Source organism: Acinonyx jubatus, chromosome A3 (genome assembly GCF_027475565.1).
Source record: "Acinonyx jubatus isolate Ajub_Pintada_27869175 chromosome A3, VMU_Ajub_asm_v1.0, whole genome shotgun sequence".
NCBI classification, from domain to species: Eukaryota; Metazoa; Chordata; class Mammalia; order Carnivora; family Felidae; genus Acinonyx; species Acinonyx jubatus.
This window is the reverse complement of record NC_069388.1, coordinates 113,561,994-113,586,772: the sequence shown is the minus strand read 5'-3', so window position 1 is coordinate 113,586,772 and position 24,779 is coordinate 113,561,994. Positions and strand designations below refer to the sequence as shown.

Below are 24,779 nucleotides of genomic sequence, written 5' to 3'. Positions count from 1 at the left end.
GCTCTGGACCATGAGATTTTAAGTGTTGGATGCTTAACCAACTGAGCCACCCAGGTGCCCCAGACTATCAGTTTTTATAAATGACCTGTACTGTGGACACTTGGAAAAAAGGCTGTGTATGACATTTGGTATTGGTCTGTTGATTTTTTTTTAATTGAGGTGAAATTGACATATTTTAAAGTGAGCAAATCAGTGGCATTTAGTACATTCAGTGTTGTGCCACCACCACCTCTCTCTCGTTCCAAAGCACTTCATTATCTCAGAAGCAAACCCAGTACCTTTAAGCATATACTTCTCTTTTTTCCCCCAGCCCCTGGCAACCCAAATCTGCTTTCTGTCTCTATGAATTTGCCTGTTCTGGATATTTCATATAAATAGAATCATATAGTATGTACTTAACTGAGTCTTACTTTTTTTACTTAATGTAATGTTTTTGAGGTTCATCCGTATTGTAGCATATATTAGTACTTGATTCATCCTTAAGGCTGAGTAGTATTTCCTGTGTATATACCACAATTTGTTTAGCCATTCCTCCATTGATGGGCATTTAAGTTGTCTCTACCTTTTGGCTATGGTGAATAATGTTGCTTTTATAAACATTTGTGGACAAGTATTTGTTTGAGAACCTGTTTCTAGTCCTTGGTAAATACCTAGAGTGAAATTGCTGGGTGATACAGTCATTCTATATATGAGGAACTGTCAACCTGTTTTCCACAGCACATGCACCATTTTATACTGTCATCAGCGATGTTTAAGGGTTCCAAATTTTCCATGTTTTCACCATTACTTGTTATTTCCCATTTAAAAAATTATAGCCATTCTTGTTGAGTAAGTAGTACTATTTCATTGTGGTTTTGATTTGCATTTCTCCAATGGCAAAGACTATGTGAACATCTTTTCATGTGCTTGTTGACCATTTGTATGTCCTCTTTGGAGAAAGGTCTATTCACATCCTTTGTCCTTTTTAAAAAGTTATTTGTCTTTTTGTGGTTGAGTTATGAGAGTTGCTTACTTTCTGGATACTAAACCCTTGATTTGCAAACATTTTCTTTTATTCTGTGGGTTGTCTTTCTATTTTGTTGATAGTATCCTTTGGATGTACAAAAGTTTTAAATTTTGATTAAGTCCAATTTATCTATTTTTTTCTTCTGTTGCTAGGGCTTTTAGTCATATTTAAGAATCCATTGTCAAATCTGAAGTTATGAAGATTGATCTGTGTGTTTTCTTCTAACAGTTTTATAGTTTTAGCTCTTGCATTTAAGTTGTTGATCCTTTTGAGTTAATTTTTGTCCACAGGTAGAAAGGTCAACTTCGTTCTTTTGCATGTGGATGTCCACTTACTACCATTTATTGCAGACTGTTCTTTCCTCATTGAATGGTCTTGGCACCCTTGTCAAAAATCAGTTGACCATAGATGTATGGGTCTATTTCTGTATTCTCACAGTTCTATTCCGTTGGTCTGCATGTCTCTTCTTATGCCTGTAGCACACTGTTTTGATCATTGTAAGCTTTGTAGTAAGATTTGAAGTCGAGAAGTGTGATCCTTCAGCTTTGTTCTCCTTTTTCAGTACTGTTTGGCTACTTGCAATTCTTTGTAATTCTATGTGAATTTGAGGTTCAGCTTTTTTATTTCTGCAAAAAAAGGCCTTTGGAATTTTGATAGAGATTACATTGAATCTGTAGATTTATTTTAGGGGGAAGCTTTCAGTCTTTCACTCTTAAGTATGATGTTAGCTGTGGGCTTTTCATAAATACCCTTGTTTTTCTTTTAAGTTAAACAAGTTTTTCTAATTGGAATTAATTGCAAAACTTGAAGCTAATTTAAAAATTTTGCCAGTTTATGGGAAGTAGTCTCAAAATTGAGAACAGAAGTAGTTTTTACATGTTAGTAATTTTTGTATTTAGTGGTTACATGGTCAGGAATATACAGAAAACATTTATGGTAAAGGGGAAAAAAGGAGACAGGGCCTTCAGACCTCCTCATTGAGTATAGGGTTTTACACCCTGAACTGTTACAGTTGACAATTGTATCTACTTCTAAGGTTTCACTTTTATTATTGGCTTGTGAAAAAGTACATATTGAGACTTCTAAATTTAAAGTTTTTCATGTGTTAATTTTTTTTCTTGATTTGAAATACATGTTCATAAATATTAGTTTTGTTTGTTTTGTTTTGTGTTCCCTGAGGCTTACACAAGAGGATAAGGATCATGGACCAATGGCTACATCAGAAATTGCTCCGAAAAATGGAAACTTTTTTTTTTCTTCTTATCAAAATGGAAGTGCCCTTAGAGTTATAATACATATTGTTCTTGCATTTGGTAAACTGCCTTATTACTTGAATTTTCTATAGATATTTTAATGGCATTCAGATAGGTTTTGGGCAAATTAAAAAAAAAATTACTTATTTATTTTGAGAGAGTTAGGGGCAGAGAGAGAGAGAATCCTAGGCAGCCTCCGCCCTGTGGGGGCACTTCCCCATATGGGGCTCCATCTCTCAAACCAAACTGTGAGGTCACAATCTGAGCCCAGATCAAGAGTCGGATGCTTAACCGACTGAACCACCCAGGCGCCCCTGTGCAAAATATTTTTGATAGACCAGGTCTTGGAAGTATTGTTTTGTAGAGAGGCAGGAGATATTACTTTTTTTACTCATTTCAGATATTTTCAGTTTTCTTAAATAGTTTTGGGAAAGAACCCAAGAGTCCTGTTAGATAATTTTGCTTCGTTAAGTCTTGCCAGCAACTCCCCCTCCCTCCCTGCCCCGAATCTTTTGTGCCATGTTTAGCTAATGCATTAAGTGAGACTTTTAAATCAAAGATAAGGAAGAGGAAAGATTATCTGTGAATCATTGTGTTGCCTGAAACTATTTTTTTTTTGCGTTAAACAAATTATATCCTTCTCTCCAACCTCTCTGGAGTATAAAACATAGTGTAATGATTTGTTGTGTCTGAATATAGTTGATTTTTGACGTACAGTAGTATATCCATGGCCTCACCAGTCAATGGAGGGCAGGTGTTTCCTCTTGGAAGATAGTTTGCCTATATATATTTATAAACATATACATATATAAATATATATAATAAAAATGTATATAAATATAAAATAAATGAGACTGTTCTGAACAAGAGCAGGATGTGTGTGTGTATGTGTGTGTGTGTGTATATGTTTTAGTCAAGGTTCTCCAGAGAAGCAGAACCAGTAGAAGATAGATATTTATATATATCCATTTTTAAAATGTATTTATGTATATTCATTTTTTATTATTATTTATATGTTATTTTATAATGTAATACAATGTAATGTAATGTTATTTATTATTACATATATATGCACATAACGTGTGTGTGTGTGTGTGTGTGTGTAGAGAGAGAGGAAGTAGGAAGAAGGATTTATGAAAAATTACTCACCTGGTTATGGAGTTTGAGAAATCTCATGATCTGTTCTCTGCAAGACTGAGACTCAGGAAAGCCAGTTGTGTCATTCAGTCTGAGTCTGAAGGCCTGAGAACCCAGGGGAGCTGAGGGTGTAAATCCCAGTCCTAGGGCCACAGAAGATGAGATGTCCTACCTAGCTCAGTGAGGTAGGCAAAAAAGGGGTGAGTTCCTCTTCCTCTGCTTTTTGTTTTATTCAGGCCCTCAACATATTGGGTGATGCCCACCCACATTGGAGAGGGCAATCTGTTTTACTGAGTCCACCAGTTCACATTCTAATCTCATCTGGAAGCACCCTCACAGACACATCCTGAAACAGCATTGTCCCTGGCCACATTGGCCCATAAAATTAGCCATCACATTGTAATTAGTAGAAGGGGTTGATATCTATTATGATGCTTTTTTAATTTTAGTGTCTTTGGGGTAAAGAGAGCATGTAGATGGAGAAGAATCCGGTGAGTTTAGAAACCACCCATTCTCTTGACTTAGATCACTTGAATTTGGAACATCTGCTTTGACCCTGTTATCAGTATGTTTCTTATTTCTTTACTTCCCTTTATAATTCTCTATAATTATATTATTTTTTAATGTTTATTTTTGAGAGAGAGAGAGAGAGGGAGGGAGGGAGGGAGGAGGGAGGGAGGGAGGGAGGGAGGCAGTGGGAGGGGTACAGAGAGAGGGAGACAGCGAATCCAGGCTCTGCCCTATTGGCACAAAGCCTGATGTGGAGCTCCAACTCACAAACCGTGAGTTCCTGACCTGAATTGAAGTCGGATGCTCAACCGACTGAGCCACCCAGGCACCCCTCCATCATTATTTTTATATATATATATATACACACACACACACACAAATATATATATACACAATATATAATGTATATAATATACATATATATGTGTATATATTTGTATTTGTATTTATATTTATGTTTTATTCATTTTTAAGAGAGAGAGAAAGAGAGAGAAAGAATGAGTGGGGGAGGGGCAGAGAGAGAGGGAGACATAGAATTCATGAAGCAGGCTCCAGGCTCAGGCTCCAGGCTCTGAGCTGTCAGCACAGAGTCCGACACCGGACTCGAACCTGTGAACCCTGAGATCATTGACCTGAGCCGAAGTCGGACGCTTAACAGACTGAGCCATCCAGGTACCCCATGATTATATTCTTGATAATTTATGAAAACAAACAGAGACTCTTGTGTTGCTATTTTTGCTGAAGTGATATAAACATTTACCTACATTTATGGGTGTGTAGATGAATGTGGACACATTCAAAGGGATGGCACATTTTGAGAACCTTTTATTGAGCAGAGACTATCAACTTATTTGTCTTCTGACATGAATTCTTGGTTGTTTTAACTTTTTAAAGGGAAACATTAAATGGCCAGTGGAGGTGAGTGGACAGCACCTCACTGTGGTGGTTGTTCACTGTCTTGACCATCATCTACACTCTGAACATGGGCTTTGCAGGTTCTGAAACCTGATTTCCTTGCTTCATCCAGAGCTCATGACCTCATTCATGCCAATGAAATTCATAAGGTATTGATTCCTCAAAAGCCTGTTTATTAATTTACATGGGGAGATGGGCCTTTCCAGAAAGTCCAGTTATACTCACTGTTTGGAGTATTTTTTGTGTTGATAATCTAAGTACTGAACAACATCTACGTATTGAACAATGTCTTACCAATAGTAAAAACGTTGCCTAGTGCATTAAATGATGATATGGTGATTTACACAGATAGAAAAATAAACTTATGTTAAAGATTTTATTTAACTCATAATAAATTAGAGAATCAGGCAAATGGTATAACTGAGTCAGAGGGAAAAAAATCAAAAGCCCTGCAAATTGATCTGAAGTAAAGGAATGCTGAAATGGATTGCAAGTGGAGACACAAGTGGCTTGTGGGTGAGGGGATTCTGTGGAGCCCTCTACCTGATGGGATGGAATCTGCATGTGAGCTGTGAAATTTCACATACAGTGGGAATGCGATGAGGTGGAAGGGTGTGCTATAAACAATTCCTCTTTCTCCTTGTTTTTTCTTTCCATGTATCACTGTGAACGTATGTTGTGAATTACGATGAGTGGGAGTCAGAGGGTATTCGAGGGCAGTTCTTCCTCTTGGGACTGTCTTGGAGCTAACTGAACCTTTAGAGTTGTACCACCACTTTGTTAATGAATGTGGGCATTTCAAAATAATTTGGTTTTAGATCATTTAAATAATTGGTTATACACAGGTCCAGATTTGGATTTTCTTAAAGAAGTTGATAATTTTCTTTTGGGCACTGGGTCCTTTCATGGAAAGCTGTGGTTACTCGGAGTATGGCTGCAAGGAGCAGTAATAAATGTAATCTGGTTTTGTATGCTTTTCTTTTATAAACATGTAATTATTAAAATTGCTTAAAATTGTTGGGAGGCCTTGTTGTGGGATTGGAAAAAGCCCATGCTTTATGATAATCTGAATTACTTACTTTATTCCCAGGGACATTTAAGTATTAATGATTTTATAACCTTTCTTTGAATCTTTCTGAACATGTATGTTAGTGTATATTTAAATGAATAATTTAAACATTAACATACTTGTATTATACAACTGGGTGCAGTATTTCTCTCAGCCAGAATAAATGTTGAATGATTTTTTTCTGATAGATGATTTCTCCGAATATTGCCTAATATTGCCCTCTAGTGAATTTATCCGTTCAGATAGGAAGTTTATGAGAGTAATTAGGACAGTGAGAACTTCAAAAGGAACATTCTGGTAATTAGAATTGTTCTGTATGCCTTGTTGGTATAGCAAGTTTCTGTCTTTGGAAATATTTAAGCAAATATTTGATAATTTCCCATGACTCTTATTGTTGAAGTAAGTGAAATTGTTCCAGATACTTCTAAAATCTACTTCAACTTCAAGGTTCTAGATTCCGTATGAGTTATTAGTCTTCAGTCAATAAATACTGAACATCCACATAGTGTTAGCACTGTCCTGAGGGTTGTGAAGTTTTCAAAAGTAGTGTTAGTGAAGTGACTTCAAGTAACTTTTTAATATACCAGTTTGAAGAAAACAATAGTCGCTAACCTTTGCTGAATATTTACTCTGTCCCTGGAGCTACTCAGAATCTACCCTATGTCATTTAAGCTTCGCAATAATCATGAGGTAGGTAGCATTTTTAGTGCTATTTTACAATGTAGAAATTGAGACCCAGCGAGGTTAAATAATTTGCCTAAAATCATACAGTAAGTGGTGAAAGCAGGAAGGACCAGCTTATATTAAATAGTGGGTAGGTAAAGGTACACTGTTATTGTTTATAGGTTGGCAGCTCTCTGATGAGGTATTTAGTTGTCTGTAACAAGCTAGCTCGGATTACTTTTGGATACATTATCTTTACATTGCCACACTTCATATGTGTGGTTTCTTGTTCCCTTCAGTCACAGAAATGGTAGTTTTATAGTTTGCACCTAACTTTTTTAGTCCATTTAAGGTTATTGGCCCATTACATACTTAAAGACTTATTTGACAGAATGATACAGTCTTTCCTTCCTAGTTTACCTCCTGTAAAACATCCATTATTTAAAGCTTAGAGACTCCAGTGCTCATTCTTGTGCTTAACAATTCTTTGAGGACATTTTTGACTTTTAACGTTTCTTTTGGCCACTTATCATCATCTTCATTGGATTTCAAGGCTAATATAGCTCTTGTCCTTTGGTTTTCCTCACCCAGACTTAGTAGAAATTGACTTCTCCATTTGTTGGTAAATTAATTTCATCAAGTTGGGATCTGGTTTTTTTGTTACCCTGAATTCTACCTATTTGTGGTATACTAGGTTCAGTGTTAGTTGTACGGAGACAATGTAGGATACATCTTCACTATAATTATTGGAAAGAAAAGGTGAGCCACAAGAAACGGAATGTTATGTTGTGATATAAAGGTAGATTTTTCTCATTTCTGGAAACTTTGTTATCCATTCTGAAACTATTTCTTCGCTCCAAAACTTTTGTATGCGGTTCCTAACTTGTATATAATATGTAGTAGATTAGTGTGACCTTAATGGCCTGAATACTCCTGAAGCACCATCTCTCCTTTAGTTCCGTGTGACCTAAGGACTAGATGTTATCAACGTGCCCCTTTATCTTTCCATTTAGAGTGAGAAATGAGAGAGAATGTGAGAAGGAATGGGATAGGTAGCTTTCCTAATGGAAGGGGAGTTGCTCGGAATTGCCCACCCCAGGATTTTAAAAAGTCCAGAAGGACTGAATGGGGCTGCAGTGAAGAACATTTCAGTGAATGTAGGAACTTAGAAAAATTCCATGTGATTGTGCTTTCTGGTGAAAACAGACCTACTTTTTAGGGTTTCTTGAGATTTTGTGATCCCCTGCCCCTACCTCATTTCTCTTTGTCTTTCTCCTCCCAGAGTTTTTTATAGCATTGAAAATCTCAAGGGCTTGCTTAAGGGGTAGAAATTATGGGATAAGTTGTGGTCTGAATTCTGTGGCCCAGGATCTGGGAACATAAAGTGAAGAGTATTGGTGAGGGATTAAAAAATAGGCATAAGCTGGTCACAGAGGCATTTTGAAGAAAAGACAGGGAGATAGGAGTTAACATGAGATGGGGGGTATTAAGATAGAGTTTTATAAATTATTATTTGAAGTTAGGTGTTTGTTCATAGTAGTTAAAGACTGTGTTGTTATTAGTGCTATTTTTAGGTATGTTTAAGTAAAGTTGGCTTTTGCAGGCTGATCTGAAAACGTGGTTACTGTGTATTATATAATTTCTATGAGAAAGTGCATTCTGAATTCCAAACCACTGATTTAAAAGCAAAGTTTTGGAATGCTACCTGTTCATAATTTGGGACTGTTGTCTCTGTCCATATTTTGTCAGAATTACTAATTTGAGACATTTCTAATCTGGGAACCAAAATTTTATTTGACCGTAAATTAAATAAACCTCTCTGGAATAGTGATACGTATAAAAATAAATGACTTCTACCCCAAACCTCATAATCTCATCGAATGCCACAAGTTAGAGAAGATTACATTTATTTAAAAAGTTTTTATTGAAGTAGCTTTGGTAACCAGATACTACAGTAATATTTGGCATAGTGTTTGTAACTTAAGACTTGGTTTTGTATTATGTAAGCATTAAAAAATACCTTTTAAGATTTAAATGGACTTCTGAGTGCTGATCATGTCACATAGTAAAGGGGAAATCAGGCCTTCTGAGATCCAGTTGGATTGCCCAATTGCTGTGTTTCTTTGACTAAGTCATTTTCCTCTTCTGGGCTTAAGCTTCTTCATCTACAAAATAAGAGCATTCATTAGCAGCATTATTCATAATAGCTAAAACCTGGAAAACATTCTGACATCTAACAGAATAGATAAATTTTGGTATATATTTACAGTTAAATACTATACAGCAATGGAAAAGAATGGGCCATTCCCACAGGTATTAATATGGATGAATTTTGCACATATAACTTTGAGGTAACCAGATACAGAAGAGTATATACTTGTTGATTTCATTTCAGTAAAGTTAAAAAACAGCACTAACTATAGTCCTAGGAGTCAAATAGTGGTTACAGTCAGATTGGGGGTAGTTAATGATTGGGAGGGAGCATGCATGAAGGAGGCTTCTGGGTTGCAGTAATTTGTGTCTTGATCTGGGTATACTTTGTAAAAAGTCATCAAACTGTATACTCATAGGAGTTGTGCCCTTCACTGTGCTTTACTGTGTGCTTCAGTTTAAAAAAGGCTGAAACTGTGCACTAAAACAGAATACAAAAAAAAAAAAAAAGTAAAAGAAACAAGGTTTGAACAAGGTTCAAAACCTCAGCTGTGACACTAAAAAAATTATTTTAGGCAATTCATTGACTTCCCTGAGTCTTAATGATTCTATAAGGTGGAAATAATACCTGCTTTCTGTATTTCAGTTGAAGTAAACATTGGAAAACATATTGGAGACTAGGAAATACTCTCTGAATGTAAGATGACATTTTTTCTGTTATTCTTTTGTATTACTTGTATTTCTTGTATGGTTATAACTTTTAAATAGAAAGAACTCCGTATAAATTCAAAAACAATAAAAGGACCAAGAATTGAAAGACATTATGATCAACTCAACCATATTTATTTATACTCACTTCTAGATTCCTGAAAAAACAAAATGGCAGTCGCAGTTCATCTGATCTTCCCCATTTTTTATACTAAGCCATTCAGCAAGTAGTAATTGAGCTCTTTCCGAGTGTGCTGGGTTTTATGCTGAGGCTATCATCGTGAGCAGTATCAGTACGGTTCTCACAACCATAAAACTGTAAAACTAAAATTCTGGAGGGACTTTCAGGCCTAAAACAGGAAAACAGATGAATGAACAAAGTAACCGCAAGTTGTAATGAGAGTCATAAAAGATGCGATCAGGATTAAGGAAGGAGAAAAAGTAGTGCTCTCACTACTACTAACTGCTAACTGCTAACTACTAACTACTAACTACTATTAACTAGGTCAGCCTTAGTGACAGCTTCTTTAAGGGGACAACACTAAGTTGACACCTAAAAAGAAGAAAGGAAGGTAGTTAAGCCAAAGTCTGAAAAGACCATTTTAGGCATTGTGATCAGTTTGCACAAAGCCCCAAGGCAGGAAGTAGCCTGTGAGAGAACCAGCTGGGAGAGAGCCCTTGGAATGTGGGCGAAAGGGAATGAGAGGTGATATACTTGGAAAGGTGAGGGTGGGAGCCAACCTAGGTAAGACTTGTAGATTTTGGGTAAAATTTTGATTTTTATTCTAGGCTCAGTGGAAAACCATTAAAGGGTCTTAAACAGGGAAATGATAATCAGGTTCCCATTTTTGTTTGTTTGTTTTTGTTTTGTTTTGTTTTGTTTTATTTTGCCATAATACAGAGAAAGGACTGGCTGTAGGTGGGGATATGGTTTGGCCAAGACTGAAAGAGAGGAAGTCAGTAATAGTTCAAGCAAAAGATGATGATGGCCTGGGTTAAGGTGGTGGCAATGGCAATTGATGCAAAATGTTAGATTTAGGATGTATATTTGGAGATAAAGTTGACAGAACACTTGCTGATTTTATTGGATTTTGGAAGTGTGAGGGAAAGGAAAGAATGAAAGGTAAGTCCTGGGTTTCTTGGTAGAGAATTGGGGTAGATGCTTATGCCATTTACAGAGATGGAGAAAAATGATTGCTGAGTGGACAGAGAGGAAGGGACAGAAATAATATATTTATTCTGGATGTGTTCAGTTTGACAGAACTTTTAAACACCCAGGTGTCAGGTAACCAGCTGAATCTGAGAGCCTGGAGCTCAAGAGGAGAAGGTTGGGTTGGAAATACCTTTCAGAAAGGTCAGCACGGCGACAATGGAGAGGAAGGAGGGAGGGGAAAGAGGATGGAGAGAAGATGACCAGTGTCCCAGTGGTAGGAAGCCCCAGCATTTAGAGGTCCCATAGAGGAGAGGAGGAGCCAACCAAGGGGACCAGGAGAGAGGGGCCAGCGAGGCCAGAGGCAGACCAGGAGAATGGTGTCACAACAGCCAGCAGAGGCTAGCATTTCAAGGAGGAGGTGGCCATTCATGTGGAATGCTGAGAGGTGGAGTAGAGCGAGGACAGAGAAGTGGGCAATGGATTTGGCAGCGTGATAAGTGGGCTTTTGTGGGGTGCCTGGGGGGCTCAGTCGGTTGGGCGTCCAACTTGGGCTCAGGTCATGATCTCGTGCTCTGTGAGTGCAAGCCCTGCGTCAGGCTCTGTGCTGACAGCTCGGAGCCTGCAGTCTGCTTCAGATTCTGTGTCTCCCTCTCTCTCTGCCCTTCCCCTGCTCATGCTCTGTTTCTCTTTCAAAAGTAAATAAACATTAAAAATTAAAAAAAGAAAGCGGACTTTTTTCCTGAAGTAGTTTAAGTGGAAAGGTAGAGGCTGAAAGCTGGACTGTAGTTGACTGAAGAGGAAATGGGAAGTGAGGGACCATGCACTGTGATGCATTTTCCTTGACGTGTATGAGGAATCTTAAAAATCCATTCAGCAAACTTGGGGGTGGGGGTGCTTCCCCCACCCTCACCCTACCCCACTCCCTTAAGTGGCTGTAGGAGCTTAGCATTGTCCTTTAGCCTCCCAGTACTTTTCCTTTGGTTACCATTCGATTGTTCATTTAAAAGCTTCTGAATTTCAGGGGCACCTGGGTGGCTCAGTCAGTTGAGCCTCCGACTTTTGATTTCAGCTCAGGCCCTGATCCTAGGGTCGTGGGATCTACCCCTGCGTTGGTTCCACACTGAGTGGAATGAGATTCTCTCTCTCCTTCTGCCCCTCTCCCCAACTCGTGTGCTCTCTCTGAAAAATGAAATGAAATGAAATAAAATAATTTTAAGAGCTTCTGAATTTCATAGGTGGCTTCCACTGTAGAGTTAAATGTTCAATCTGTGTTAACTTCTAGAGTTAGTATTCTATTAAATTAAAACTTGGAGTATTTACCTTTTCAGGAAAGTAATTATAAGCCTTGGAAATTATGCAAGGACTATTTCATCTTGAAACACTTAGAAATTCATTTTGGTTTTTTGTAATTACAGTGTTTCAGTAGGAGAGACATCTAAACAGGGATTGCATTTGCCAGTTATGTACATGTTCTTGTTCTAAACTAAGCACTGTTTCTGCGGTTTGGACTTTTCCTTTATAAATAGAATTTTAATCCATGTAGGCTAAATTTTTTTTCCAGACATGTTATAATTAGCACTGGTTACAACTTAATCCTAAAATGTATGTAAGAAATTTAATAATATTTTATAAGCACTCCTTCCATTAAATGAAAGCAAGTAGAAATTTTTTGAATATTTAAAAAATCCTCTGTTTTTCCATAAGAGTGTGGGAAGCTAGTATGGCCACTTAAAAAGAAGCAATCATGTTGCCTGCTTGGTCCTGTCACTGGGAATATTACTTATATTTTGCAGTCACTTGGTCTTACATACCATGACAGCTCATTCATAAATTCTTTTGATTATACCATGCATTAATGCAGTTATCTAGAAAAAAATTATTGTAGGATCTTACTTTCCAAATGTGATTGGTCTGTCAATTCAGGCCCACTGCACTGACCAACACACAGACTTCCTTAAATTCTAAGGACAGGCAGTTTGGATTATAGGAGATTGTTCAGGAGAGTTGTTAAGAAGCATCTTCTGGAATAAGACCCGTCTGGGATCTTAGTTTTTTACTTTCTAGGTAATCAAAAATAAGGAAAGTTTGAAAAACTGTTACAGCCAGCAAGAGACAGTGTGCACATGTGCACATGCGGGAGGGGCAGAGAGAATCCCAAGCAGTCTCCACACCAGCAACACAGAGTCTGACATGGGGCTTGAACCCACAAACTGAGATCATAACCTGAGCCAAAACCGAGTTGGATGCTTAACCCAGATGCTCTTTAATTAAACCCTTAATGGATTTTAGAGGCAATTCTGCTTTTCTTTTCGCAACCTTGAAGACAACAGGCAGTGTGGTGTATGGGAAAGAATATCGAACTAGGAATTAGACCTCACTTTAACTCCCTAGTTTGGCTCTAAATAGTGAGGTTTGGGGCAGTTTCTTTCACCTTTAGACACCTTGTTTTCTTAGTGGTAAAATGAGAGAGTTGGACTAAATGATGTTTAACTGTGAAATTGACTTCCATTGACATCTAGGTGAGAAATGTACTCAGAGCATTTTGGGAGGATTTACCCTTCCAGGGTTGTCTCACAGGAAAATTGTCATTGCCTTATGTTTACATCTCATTTTCAATCAACCATGTATTATGTTTCTTGATGATTCATCATATTCTCTATAGCAGGATGTGACTCCTAAATTGCTCGAAAACCTCAAAACGGCTTTCCAAGTTTGAAGATTTGTTGCCATTCATTGAGGATGATCACTAGAATGTGCTAAAGGTTTTATAGGAATTTCTCAAAAAGGAGTTTGAAAGATATTTTAAGCGTAGTGTTGTTGGAGTGAGTATTGTAACCTCCCAAGTCTGTCTTTTTGTAAATTTTTTTTTTATGTTTTATTTTATATTTGAGAGAGAGAGAGAGCATGAGCAGGGGAGGAGCAGAGAGACAGAGACAGAATCTGAAGCAGGCTCCAGACTCAGAGCCCGGCACAGGGCTCGAACTCACAAGCCACGAGATCATGACCTGAGCCAAAGTTGGATGCTTAACCGACTGAGCCACCCAGGCACCCCCAAGTCTGTTTTTTTGAATCATATAGGTCTCATTTGGAAATAATGATTTTTCATGTTTTTTTTTTAAGTTGATTTACTTTATAGGCTTTCATTGTACTCTGTGGCCCTAGATTTGAGACTCCTAGTTTAAATTTTTAGTGTTTTCTCAGTGTCTTATAACTCTTAGCTTTACTATTTAAAAAAAAAAAATTAATGTTTATTTATTTTCTGAGAGAGAGAGTGTGTGAGAGAGTGGGGGAGGGGCAGGGGGAGAGGGAGACAGAGAATCCAAAGCAGGCTCCAGGCTCTGAGCTGTCAGTACAGAGCCTGACGCGGGGCTTGAACTCATGAACCACAAGATCATGACCTGAGCCAAAGTCAGACTCTTAACTCACTGAGTCACCTAGGTGCCCCTCTTAGCTTTACTATTAACTAGTATTTTTTAAATTGTAATTTTAAGATAGTAGCACTAGAAGAGTATTATGTGCAAGAGCTGTGTTGTGCAGTATAGAATCCCTAGTGCAGATGTAGTTTCTGTTTCTTTGTCCACAAGCTTAGGGGAATGCTAAAGCTTATCCATAAATTTACTAAATCTTAGCCATCAAATTTTAATATGACTAAAACTGTTATGACGAGCATGTTCCAGTATGTGAATGTTTGCTTACGTGTGTATGATTTAGTAACATATTTGCCAGACTCTTAAAAAAATATATTTATTTTGAGAGAGAGCAAGCTTGAGCAGGGGAGGGGCAGAGAGAGAATGAGAGAATCCCACGCAGGCTCCATGCTTCTGGCTGGCAGCCCAACAAGGTGCTTGATACCACAAACCATGAGATCATGACCTGAGCCAAAATCAAGAGTCAGGTGCTCAAAACACTGAGCCACCTAGGCACCCCTGCCAGATATTTTTAAAAAGTGATTACATTTTTAAAGAATTAAATTGAACTATTTATCAAATACTATTTCATTTTGCTAAATGTGTGGTAAATTAGGGGCGCCTGGGTGGCTCAGTGGGTTAAGTGTCTGACTTCTGCTCAGGTCATGATCTTGCTGTCTGTGGGTTCAAGCCCCGCATCAGGCTCCGTGCTGATGGCTCAGAGCCTGGAGCCTGCTTTGGATTCTGTGTCTCCTTCTCTCTCTGCCCCTCCCATGCTTGCGTTCTGTCCCTCTCTCTCAATAATAAATAAATATTAAAAAAAAATTAAAAATAAATGTGTGGTAAATTAAATTTTAGCAAACCGAAATTTATTTACAGACATAATTTTTCAGATATTTTGCCATAGAAATCGTGTGTATGTGTTAAATTTTTAAAAAGTAATCTCTCAGTTAAGCAGGAAGTATTTTAGAACCTGACTAATTTAAATTATCCAAACTAACAGACTGCTGTGTGGTAGAAGTTTGTTTGTTTGTTTATTTAATTTGTTTATTTATTTATATTTTGAGAGAGAGAGAGAGGTGGGGTAGGGGAGTGGAAGAGAGAATCCCAGTTAGGCTCCACGCACCTGCCTGGATTCCAATGCAGGGCTGGAACTCACGAACTGTGAGATCATGACCTTGAGCTGAAATCAAGAGTCAGATGCTTAACTGACTGAGCCACCTAGGCGGCCTGGTAGAAGTATTTAAAAAAAAAAAAAATTTTTTTTTTTTAACATTTATTTATCTTTGAGAGACAGAGACAGAGCATGAGCAGGGGAGGGGCAGAGAGAGAGAAGGAGACACAGAATCTGAAGCAGGCTGCAGGCTCTGAGCAAGCTGTCAGCACAGAGCCTGATGCCGGGCTCGAACCCACAAACTGAGATCATGACCTGAGCCGAAGTCGGATGCTCAACCGACTGAGCCACCCAGGCGCCCCAGAAGTATTTTTTGATAATAATTCTACTTAGGCTGATCGTTCTCCAATGAATACTTGAATATTTTCCATGGAAAGCATTGTGATAAGAGATACTTATGACTATTGGAAAGCACTCACTTTAGAAATTATCAGCAGATGTTTTCTTTGCATGATTGATTTCATCTAGTTTGGGCACCCCTTAGCTGATCTAAACTGACTAGAAAGATGCATGGCTAACATTTGCACAACCGTTGGGAACTTCCTGAGGCATGCACTGGGTTTCCAGTAAATGGAATTTGCACCTCTTATCTTTCCTCTGCCAGGTTTTCCTATCTTTAAGGAGGCATGCTGTGCAGTGTTATCCTTTTCAAACCTTGCATTAGTGGTATACAGGGGAAAAAGTAGAAAGAGTGATTTTTGTAGAAGTTTGGTTTAATAGAGGCTCAGAATTGGCTTTCTGTCTTGAATAAGCACATATTTCCATTGGTCATAAGTAGTTCTCAGTGTTCACTTTCTTTAGTGTTTCACACTCCTTTGTTCCAAGTAAAATTCTTATTTTTATCTCCTAGTTGAATGATGACATTTGAATGTCTCTAACAAAGACATTCTTTATTACTGTTTAAAAAAAATTTTTTTTTAATGTTTATTTATTATTGAGAAACAGAGAGAGACAGAGCATGAGTGTGGTAGGGGCAGAGAGATGGGGGGACACAGAATCCAAAGCAGGCTCCAGGCTCTGAGCTGTCAGCACAGAGCCTGATGCGGGGCTCAAACTCACAAACTGTGAGATCATGACCTGAGCTGAAGTCAGACGCTTAACCGACTGAGCCACCCAGGAGCCCCTCTTCATTGCTGTTTTTAATGGTAACTAACATTTCCCCCTGTAAGCTAAGATAAATAATTAGAATAATAGTATATTACATAATGTTTAGATTAAAAATGGTTATTTTAGAAAAGGAAATTTTGAGTTAATTCCATAGATTATTTTTCAGTTTGTCAATTTACTGCTTTGTTGAGCTCCCTTTTTTTGAGTGTAATATTTGTCATATATGTTATATGTTTATATAGAGTCAACTATTTTTTCTTTTCAATCTTTGAGGCATGTTTTTTGAGTTCAATTTATATATGTAAGGCTTTCTGCCCACTCTCAGTTAACTCCTGTTTTTTACATTTAAATTCTTAGGACTATTTAGGAGTAATCAGTGTTTCCTAATTTGCAAAGCTATACATGTTTGTTAGAAAATATTAAGCATTATGATTATGTAATAAACTGGATAGTGCAAGTAAATCCCCATTGCCTACAAGGCAGAGACTGAATTTGTTTTAGTCAGGAAAGGACATTGTCTTAGAAAGAACTGTTGATAGCCTTCACTGCCATGTTTAAAACATTTTTTAATATAAAAATTAAGCCACAAAATTCTGATACCACATTTTATGTAAGTCACAGAAAACTGAATTATAAACATGTTGTAATTAATTTAGCATTGTTAATAGGTTATCGACTTGTACTTATTTATCTCACTTCATTGTAGACCAGTAGAAACTTTGACATGTGTTGGGATGTGTCTTCAGTTTACATTTGGGAACCATTGATCTGACCAATGCCGTCTCTGTCACTGTTCTTCAGAATATAGCCAGCTTTGTCCTTTTACTCTTCTGGTCTACTGTTGCCTTATTTTCACTTGCTTGTTTTTGTTCGTGTGGTTCCTTTGTTTCCAGTTTCATGCCACTTACCCTTCCTGGTTCATTTCAAATCCTCCTTGTGGCAGAGACTCCTGGCTCTCCACCAGAATTTGTTCTTCTCTTCCTGAGCCTGGAGCTGGCTCTTGTCTCCCGTGTGACTGAGTTGTAGCCCCTAGAACGTGAGTAGAAATGATGTGTGGCAGTTCTTGGTGCAGTTTCCTCTTCTACTGGCTGGATGTGTACCATAATGTGGAACTAGGGGAATGTGGAGCCACACGGAAGCCACCTGGATCGCTGAGTGACTGAGTGGGAGAGAGTTGTCCAGCAACCAGAACCTTCCTCCCCACCTTGCTACGACTACACATGCAAGAACTAAACTAGTGTGTGAAGCCATTGCACATTTGGTTCGATGGTTACCTCAGTTTCCCTGACTCTAAGAACACTACTTTCTCTACGAAGCAGTTTCTGACTATTTCAGTTCATACAGATTATTGTTTTTTCTCCCCAAATTCTGTGGTGTTTATTATGTATTTGCTGTTCACATACTTTTTAAAAAAATGAAAAACAAAAGCAGAAAAACAAAGGCAGCATATATTTAATTTGTGCACGGCTAGCTCACATGGACTATAGGCTTTTGGAAGACCATGACTATCTTCTATTTCTTTTGTGTTCTCCATGGTACACTGTTTAGGCATTCAGTAAAGACCTTGAGGAATGAAAACTTGGGAACAAATCTTTACTATTACTTTTTTAAATGTTTATTTATTTTTGAGAGAGGGAGGGGGAGTCAGAGAGAGAGGGAGACACAGAATCTGAAGTGGGCTCCAGGCTCTGAGCTGTCAGCACAGAGCCCGACGTGGGGTTTGAACTCAAACCGCGAGATCATGACCTGAGCCGAGGTTGGATGCTTAACTGACTGAGCCACCCAGCTGCCTCAGGGAACAAATCTTTAGATGTAGCATAGATACTGACATCTGCAGTGGTGTTAAGTTTAGTTAACTTCATTTATTTTCACTTTCTCTGGTTAGACTTTAATTTTAAAGGAGAAAAATGTACAGAGAACCTGTAAGAATAAATTAGAACAAAGACCTTACAAGCTCATGAAATTTGTAGTGGTGAAGCTGCTACCTTTGCTTTCCTCTCCCTCCCCCTTTCCCTCTACAGTCACTGAACTTTTACAACAGGGTCATGTTCTAGGCCCTGGGGGTATAGCAGTAAGACAAAATTGTCACCTCCTTGGAGTTTACAGACAATAAACAAGTAAACGTTTGGAATGCTAAATGTGGTCAGTATCTGGAGAAAAATAAAGTTGGGGGGGTTGAGGGTAGGGGCAGCAGGTGAGAGGATGCTTGCTCTGAGTGTGTGCTGCTCTGTGGGCTTGGTGTTAGGGTGTTAACGTGGGTGTCCTGGAAGGCCTTTCTGGGAAAGTGACCTTTGGGCTAAGACCTGAACCAGGTGAGTAGAAGAAACAGGTGGCTAACTGGAAACAGAGTGGGTAAGTAGAAGAGACCACAAGTGCTCTTCAGCCCGGGGTGAGTGTGATGAAAATGTTCTAGAACTGACCATGGTGATATGGCATGCTCTGTGAGCACACTGAAACCCACCGAGACTCACGCTTTCTGTGCATGACTTCTAGGGTATGTGAACTACATCTCAGTAAAATGGTTAGAAAGAAAACATCAGAGCTTTCGAGGTCTTCAGCATCAACCTGGGAGAAAACGCTTCTCCTCACTGCTCTCTTTAGCAATGTTTGGTTGTAGAGTTGTAGTTACTACAGTAAATCACACGGATCATGTTCTAGTCAGACCCAGATACTGTGCAAAGCACAGTAATCATAATGAATGTTAATAAATTCGTATCAGAGTACTTTGGCCATAACTTTTTAAAAACTCCAACCCTAAAATCTGCCATGTATATGAACTCTTAATGGTTTGCTGCTAAAGTAACAGTTGATTATTTTCCGTTTATAACTTGAGGAAAAGGTAGTGTTGGCTTCGTGCTCAGTAATGACTGATTTGGGATTGAGACCATGCTGACTTTGCAGGGCAGTTGCCTGAGAGCTTTGCCTTTAGAATCATGCCTGCTTTCTGTTTGCTTTAAATGGTTTATATTCAGAACAGCCTGTCTTAGGCTCCCTGGATCTTGGCTTCTTCAGATCCTGGCTCGTAGAGACTATTTTATTTTTTTATTTTATTTTATTTTATTTTATTTTATTTATTTTATTTTATTTTATTATTTTTTCCTCTAGAAATAATCTTTAGTTTATTGTTTCTTTGTATCACAGTTTCACCTGGATCCCACTCGCCTAGGCAGCATGGACTTAGATCCCTCCTCCTAAATACATAGGATCTTAGAGCTAGAAAGTTTAGAGTTCTAGAACTATAGTCAGTGCAAAGCTTGTATCTATACTTACCAATCCTTAATTCTGTCCTTGATGTCTCTCTCGGGTACCGTGACTGTATTTCTATGAGGAATTGACAAATAATACTCATAAAACAGCTTCTTGTTGACCCTATGGAGATTCTTCAGATGCTGTTATGGATTATGTTTGAAATTATTGACTCAAAATTGTATTTTAGTAAATTTCCAATCATTTTTCTCAGTCTGTACTCTGCCTTAGGAGCAGTTTTCCCTTGTACTGACAAGCTTTCAAATCACTTCCTTGTCAAGTTGAGAGCACTTGACCTGCATTGCAGTTCTAGACCTGGTGCTGCCACTAACTCACTTTGTGACCTTGGCATGTGGCTTAGTCTGACCATAGACAAATTTTGTATTATTTCAGAGGTAGATTTGGTAAATGGTAGCTTTGATGAGCAGGACCTTCTGCCCCCCTTCCCCCGGTGGATGGATTTTATGCAGAGATTACGACCCACAAGTGTAAGTAAAATGACGGAAAACACACGAAATGTTGCGTCTCTCACTCCCCTGGCCCCGTGAGGAGGGAAGGGAAGGGTGTCTGCCGCAAGGAGCAGCGGCCCTTCACAGCTTCTTACCATGCAGGCGGCATGCAGCGGGGAAGGAGCCAGCTCTGTGTCCTCTGATCAAGGAAGAAAGGGCGATTCTGCCCTGCAGGGCTTTGTAAGACAGGGGTCAAGGAGTGTCCTGTAGTGTCAGCCTGGTCTGGAGAGAGCCAGTTGAGGCTCTGGCTGCTTGTGTACAGGAAGCCCACTGTTCCTTTTAAAACATTGCAAAAAGCTGGCACACTCTTACCTTTCAGATGAAGCATTTGTATCCAACTAAATTCATACAGATGCATCTTAATCTGGCTACCATCCCTCAGCTTTTAATAACAACAGTAACAGCCAGTATTTACTAAGTATGTGCTGTGTACCTCGCTGCTGCAAGTGCTTTACATGTGGTAGCTCATCTGATTTTGAACAACATCCCTTTGACCTGTGGGTACTGCTGTTACCTCTATTTTTATAATTGCGGAAGTAACAGGTTGGAAGTTTCACAATTATTAAGTGGCAGAGCTGGGATTCAAACCCACAGCCTGTCTGATTACATGCTTTGGTTAATTAAGAGGCAAGCCTGATGTAGAAGAGGTGTAAAGTTTCATTGTCGGAGGCCTGGGGCTCAAAAAGATTTTCCAGGGAGCCCCTACTGATGATACCAAGTTTCTTCACTTCTCTGGGTTTCTTCATCTGTAAAATAAAGAGTTTCAAGAAACAAGGTCTTTGAAGGGCTTCCTGTTGGACAAGTCTTAAGATTGTGCCTTCACAAGTTATAATACCTAATTCCTTTCAACAGATTTATTTTAATACAGCATGAAAATTTCATTATAGATTTGATCTTACCTTGTAGTCATCAGTGTGTTTCATACATTCCTGTGGGCTGAAGTATGCCAAGCTGCACTGTGCACTCAACACATGACATTGAGCACTTGTAACGTGTCGGAGTGTGAATTGAGATGTGCTGGAGGGTTTAATATACATAGCAGATTTCAAAACTTAGTATGAAAAAAATGAATGTAAAGTATCTTATTTATTTTAGATCACACTGAAATGATAATTTATGTATATTGGGTTAAATCTATTAAAATTAATTTTGTCTATTTTGCTTTTTTTGAGAGAGAGCATGGGGAGGGGGAGAGAGAGAGAGAGAGAGAGGGAGAGAGAGAGAGAGAGAGAGAGAGAGAGAGAGAGAGGATGGATCTTAAGCAGGCTCCATGACCATTGCGGAGCCCAATGTGGGGCTGCCTCCTAGGACTATGAGATCATGACCTGAGCTGAAATCCAGAGTTGGATGTTTAACTGACTGAGCCACCCAGGTGCCCCAATTTTTTTTTGCTTTTTAAGTGTGTCTACTAGAGGATTTCAAACTACATACGTGGCTCACATTATTTTTCTGTTGGACAGTATTATTGTAGAGAGTCTTCAATGAGAGAAAGAAGTTGTAGTTACTGTGGATAGGAAACTAATTTGGAGACATAGACAGGAGCGGCGGTTCATATCTAGTAAACCAAAGTGGTCAGTATATTGTCTTCCACTTAGCCATGGATGAATAATATATATTTGTTATAATAACTTGAACATGCTTGATAAAGTAAACTAACTGAAAGAATAGGTGTATTTGTACCATGGGTAACAAAGTAGTGTATCTATTGAACACTTAAATATACCAGGTTCTCTTCTAAGCGCTTTGTATATGTTAACTCAGTACTGATACTAACGCTGCCAGGCAGGTAGATACTGCCAGGCACAGTGACTGTTGTTACTGATCCGGACGCAGTGAGCTACTCGCTTAAGGCCACGCAGTACAGTGAATAATGAGTTACTGTGAGTCTGTACAGTTTGACTTCAGAGACTGTGGTATACAGGTATCCCCTGCTTTTCGAAAGTTTACATTGTATCCCTTTTATGAAAGACTTATATTAGTACCAGTTTTTGCTCATCAAAAGAAGTCAAAAGCAAAATTAGCATTCAGCATTTGTCTGGCAGCAAGCCCTTAAAGAGGCAGCATGCACGCCCAAGCAGCGAGAGTGGCGCCACCAAGCTCCTATCCTGGGAGCCACACACACAGCAGCATCTTGGTATCAAGCCGCCATAGCTTTGAACTGTGTGAGCATCTGTGCTTTTTCTCGGTTTATTTTGTGCATCTGTTAGCAAGATGTGTCCTGAGGTATCAGAAAGCCTAAGAGAGGTTACGTTTTGGCCCTGGGAATGCTCAGGTTTATTCATAATGAAGTAATGGTAATTGCTTCTTCGCTTTATGCCGTTCGGCTTATGAAAGGTTTTGTAGGAAATTACCACTTGCAGGTATGGGAGAGAAACCTGTATTGCCTCTTTAAACTGTATGACCTTATGATTTGCTATATTTTTGAATCTTATGATTTAGTGTGGTAATGCGTGCACTGGATTTTTGTTTTTTAAGCTTAGCAGGTGGCCTTAGTGTTGGCTTGCATTTACATTTTGTGGATTTATTTTTAACTGCCTAAGAGCGAATAATTTTTGTTTACATTTCCCACTTGCAGGGGTGGTTGTTTATGCCTTAATTTTAGTCTGTTAATTGCATTTGTGGTAGTGCTCCATAAATTTTGTATATTGTAAAAGATCTGCTTGGACTTTCAGGGAAAAGTGTATATGGCCAAATGAAAAAAAAAGCTTTTAATAATTTAAATGTGTCGTATCAAAAGGCAATACAGGAATTTGGGTTTCTTTGCTTGCTTAGAAGCTATCATTTAGATGTTAGCCTTAAAGATAACACATTTAAAAGTTTTTATTCTCAAGAGGAAACTGTAATACTCTGTCTAGGTTAAACCTACATTAGATATTTATATCATTTATATCACATAAGTATATTTAAGAATCATCCTAAATTAGTTTGTAACCTAAAATTTAAAAAATATATATTTTCTGGTTACCAGCTAGGTATGAGATGCTGTGGATGATACAAGAATAGATGTTACATGTCTGTCCTGTAGAAATGAGACACACATGAAAAAAAGAAATGCAGTTCATTAAAGTAACAGAGAGAGAGAGAAAATGAGAATCCTAAGCAGGCTCCGTGTAATCAGCACACAGCCCAAAACAGGGCTTGATCCCATGAACCTTGAGATCATGACCTGAGCTGAAATCAAGAGTTGGATGCCTTAACCAACTGAGCCACCCAGGCACCCCAAGAATTTGGATTTCTTAAGAAGTTCAGAGTTGAGGGGAGACAAAAAGCTTTGGCTCTGTGATACTTTATCCTTGAGTTACTGCTTATGTGATAGACAACTCTAATAAGTTACGTTCTTGATTTAACAAGATAGATGTTTTTAGTTGTTGGTACAAAAAACTAATGAAGAGCTTGCTTTCTTGGTTACTAGGTAAATCCAGCATATGAAATTGGCTTGTTAGCATCATCTCAGACTTCCTGGTTGGAAGAATTTTGTATCACTTAGCAAATACTTGATAGTTGTCTGTTTCTATAGATGACAAATCAGTATTTTGCACTGACAGTTAATTTCATTTATAAATTTCCACATGCAATGAATTTGTACCCTTATTTATAGTCACACTAAAATTTGCTCTTAAAGTTCTGGCTTATCTTGGCAACTATGGGCTGCATTGTTTAACCTGCTAAACTCCATGTTCTTTCTTTGTAAAATTGGGAAGATCTCTGTCTCCCAGGGGTGAGGAAATTGTTCAGTGAGATAAGATGCTTTAAAGAAAATGCGGTAATGTTTGGACATATTGGACATATATACTCAGTAAATTTTCTCTCCCTTCTTCCTGATTTTGAAATGGTTGTGACCAGCAACTTCTAATTATGTATATACTTAGCTTAAACATAGACTTTCATGCAGCAGAACTCAAAGAAATTTGGAAGGCATTTGCTTTTGCAAAATCTGACTTAATATTTGTTGTAATAACCTAAATTTTTAAAATGTTGATATATCAAGAGAAGTTGTTTAATTAGAATCTCCATAAAAACCTGAACTATCAAAGGACTAAGGTGTTTCTACAATGTTATTTTATGAACCTAAAGCATACTGTGACTGTGGCTTTGAAAGGAAATGCATCTTAAATTCCACATATGAATGAAATTGTATGGTAATTTAAGAAACAAAACAAATGAACAAAGGAAAAAAGAGAGAGGCAAACCAAGAAATGGAGTCTCAACTATAGAGAACCAACTGATGGTTACCAGGGGGGAGGAGGGTAGGGGGATGGGTGAAATAGGTGGTGGGGATTAAGGAGGGCACTTGCTGTGATGAGCACTAGGTGTTGTATGCAAATGTTGAATCACTACATTGTACACCTGAAGCTAATATTACACTGTATGTTAACTGACTGGAATTTGAATAAAAACTTAGAAAAAAAACAGAAAGGAAATGCAGTTCAGGAGAAATATTCTTTGTCAGCCATTTTCTGTATCATGCAGTTAAGGAAATGCAGTTAAGCTTTTTTTTTAAGTAGACTTTTTTTCTTTTGGTGTACTTATATGGGTGTTAATGTATGCATAGATTTGTGTAACCTCCATCTCCAAAAAACTCCCTTGTGCTATTTTTTTATAGTCTTGAAGGGCTTTTGTTCCATATCTTCCTGATTACTGAAAATTTCTATTAATTAATGTCTTTTAACCTCATGTTCCTCAGAGAAAAAGTGAACAATAATATCTACCTTGAAGAGTTGTTACAATAATCAAATGTGATATTACATAAACATAAATCCATAAATATAAA

The 24,779-nt window shown here is 38.2% G+C and overlaps 1 protein-coding gene across 9 annotated transcripts in view; it reads left to right on the top strand.

Annotated features, from left to right (window-relative positions):
* LCLAT1 (lysocardiolipin acyltransferase 1) overlaps positions 1-24,779 on the top strand; it is a 266,085-nt gene that overhangs the window by 105,663 nt on the left and 135,643 nt on the right. For 2 of the 9 annotated variants that reach the window (XM_053201051.1, XM_053201050.1), the window contains exon 2: positions 9,351-9,401. The exons of the other annotated variants lie outside the window; for them this stretch is intronic. The gene's annotated coding sequence lies outside the window, so the exon portion shown is untranslated. The remainder of the gene's footprint in view (positions 1-9,350; positions 9,402-24,779) is intronic. 9 annotated transcript variants of the gene reach the window in all.